Source organism: Triticum urartu, chromosome 3A, assembly GCF_056163025.1.
Source record: "Triticum urartu cultivar PI428250 chromosome 3A, HENAU_Tu73, whole genome shotgun sequence".
Lineage (NCBI taxonomy): Eukaryota > Viridiplantae > Streptophyta > Magnoliopsida > Poales > Poaceae > Triticum > Triticum urartu.
This window is the reverse complement of record NC_141875.1, coordinates 413,913,970-413,917,200: the sequence shown is the minus strand read 5'-3', so window position 1 is coordinate 413,917,200 and position 3,231 is coordinate 413,913,970.

The window sequence follows — 3,231 nt, the reverse complement described above, 5'->3', positions numbered from 1 at the left end:
TATTGGCCACCCCTCACCGCCTCGCGAGCGGTACGAGCACACAAAAGAGAAATTTATTTTGAAAATTAGAGATGGCACATACAAATTTGCTTCGAACGGCAAAATAATACTGCATATAGGTAGGTCTAGTGGACTTATGTGGCAAAACTGGTTTAAAGGATTTTGGATGCACAAGTAGTGATCATACTTAGTGCAAAATGAAGGCTAGCAAAACATTGAGAAGCGACCAACCAAGAAACGAATAATCTCATAAGCGAGCATTGAGCATAATTAACACCGAATAATGCACCACAAGTAGGATGTAATTTCATTGCATGACTATTGACTTTCGTGCTTGCATAGAGAATCACAAACCTTAACACCAATATTCTTACTAAAGCATAGTTACTCATCAACATGACTCACATATCACATCATCCTATCTCAAAACTATTACAAAGAATCAAGTTTATTTTGTCCAGTGATCTTCATGGAATTTTTATTATATCCTTCTTGGATATCTATCACTTTGGGACTAATTTTTATGTGTTGCTTTTGATAAGCTCAAACAAATATAAGTGAAGATCATGAGCATAATATTTCTTTCTCTCAAATTAATTTAAGTGAAGCAAGAGAGAATTTCTTAAAAAATGTACTAACTCTCAAATAAATCTAAGTGAAGCAAGAGAGCATTTCTTCAAAAAATACTAAAGCACACCGTACTCAAAAAGATATAAGTGAAGCACTAGAGCAATTCCATAGCTCATAAAGATTTAAGTGAAGCATAGAGAGCAATTCTAACAAATCATGGCATAATTTTGGTATCTCAAATAGGTGTGTCCAGCAAGGATTCAAGACTTAAAACACAAAACAAAACAAGCAAAGACTCATTTCATACAAGACGCTCCAAGCAAAACTCATAGTATGTGACGAATAAAAATATAGCTTCGAGTAAAATACCGATGGTCGTTAGAAGAAAGAGGGGATGCCACTCGGGGCATCCCCAAGCATAGTTGCTTGCTTATCTTTGGATAATATCTTGGGATACCATGGGCATCCCCAAGCTTAGGCTCTTCTTACACCTTATTCCTTAATCCATCATAAGATAACCCAAAACTTGGAAACTTCAATCACACAAAACTCAACAAAACCTTCTGAGAGTCGTTAGTATAAGAAAACAAATCACTAATATAAGTGTCGTTGCAAACCAATTCATATTTTATTCTTCCATTATATCTAATGTATTACAACTTTTCTATGGCAAAAACTCTTCAAACATAACCATAGAATCATCAAAACAAGCACACAACGCAAAGAAAACAGAATCTGTAAGAAAACAGAACGGTCTGTAGCAATCTGGCTATTTCGAATACTTCTGTAACTCCAAAAATTCTGGAAACTTACGAAGACCTGAGAAATTTGTATATTAATCTTCTACAAAAAGAATTGGTATTTTATCACGCTCCAGGAAAAAAATGAAAATTATTTTCATGAGTGCAAAAGTTTCTATTTTTAGCAAGATCAAACAACTATCACCCAAGAAGATCCTAAAGGCTTTACTTGGCACAAACACTAATTAAAACACAAAAAACACAATCATAACAGTAGCATAATTGTGCAAACACTCAAGAACAGGAAGCAAAAAGAAAAAATAAATTTTGTTCATTGGGTTGCCTCCCAACAAGCGCTATCGTTTTACGCCCTTAGCTAGGCATAAAGCAAGGATCTATGTTTTGTCATCCGTAGTTTTGGCAACTTTTGTAAGGGCTTTCTCAAACTCGGGAGGCTCTTTGCGCTTCCCTAAATTCTTAGGGAAAGAAACCATCTTTAGATCTAAAATATCCAATCTCTTATTACAGAGAGTAATCAAGGTATTCATGCGATTGATACTACCATTAAGATGTTTGAGGGGTTCGTCATATTTTTGCAATTGAACCATATGTTTGTGCAAATCACCGAGTTTGTCCAACATTTGAACTCCCTCTGGTGTGAAAGAAAACCCCTTCTTTGGAGGTGGAACCCCCAAAATTCCTTCTAAGATTTCATAGGCAGCATTAGCATCAAGCTCGGTAAAATTCCCTTTAGCTACAAAATCTAAGAGTTGTCTATGATGCAAAGCCAAACCTATGTAAAAATTACGAATCAAGATCTTTGCGTCTCCCTTTAAATTGCAAGCATGATAGGATTCCATAAGCCTATACCAAGCATCTTTAAAATTTTCTCCTTCTCATTGTTTGAAGTATAAAACTTCAAAATCTGGTGACAAAGGAGGAGTAGGCATGCTAGCCATTAAGACTAGAAAGCAAGAACACGGATAGATCCGACAAGAAAACGGCGAACGAAAAAGGGGGCTAATAAAACTGCAATTTTTTGTGAATTGGGGAGAGGCAAACGAGAGGCAAATGGCAAATGATGTAAATTGCGAGGAGATGAGATTTGTGATTAGGAACCTGGTAGATGTTGATGATGTCTCCCCGGCAACGGCGCCAGAAATTCCTTTTGATGTCTGCTAGAACTACGTCGGTATTTCCCCAAAGAGGAAGGGATGATGCAGCACAAAATGGTAGGTATTTCCCTCAGCGATGAGACCAAGGTTATCGAACCAGTAGGAGAACCAAGCAACACTATGTAAACAGCACCTGCACACAAATAACAAATACTCGCAACCCGATGTGTTAAAGGGGTTGTCAATCCCTTTCGGGTAACGGTGCCAGAAATTGGCAAACGGACGTGATAAAAATATGATAGATGGGATAAATAGATCTCGGATAAAATAAACTGCAGCAAGGTATTTTTGTTTAATAGATCTAAAAATAATGGCAAAGGAAAATAGATCGCAAAGGCAAATATGGTAAAGAAGTGATCCGGGGCCGTAGTTTTCACTAGTGGCTTCTCTTGAGAAAAATATGAAATGGTGGGTAAATGAATTACTGCTGGGCAATTGATAGAACTTCAAATAATCATGACGATGTCCGGGCAATGATCATTATATAGGCATCACGTCCAAGATTAGTAGACCGACTCCTGCCTGCATCTACTACTATTACTCCACACATCGACCGCTATCCAGCATGCATCTAGTGTATTAAGTTCATGGAGAAATGGAGTAATGCAATAAGAACGATCACATGATGTAGACAAGATCTATTTGTGTAGAAATAGACCCCATCTTATTATCCTTAATAGCAACGATACATATGTGTTGGTTCCCCTTTTTTCACTGGGATCAAGCACCATAAGATCGAACCCATC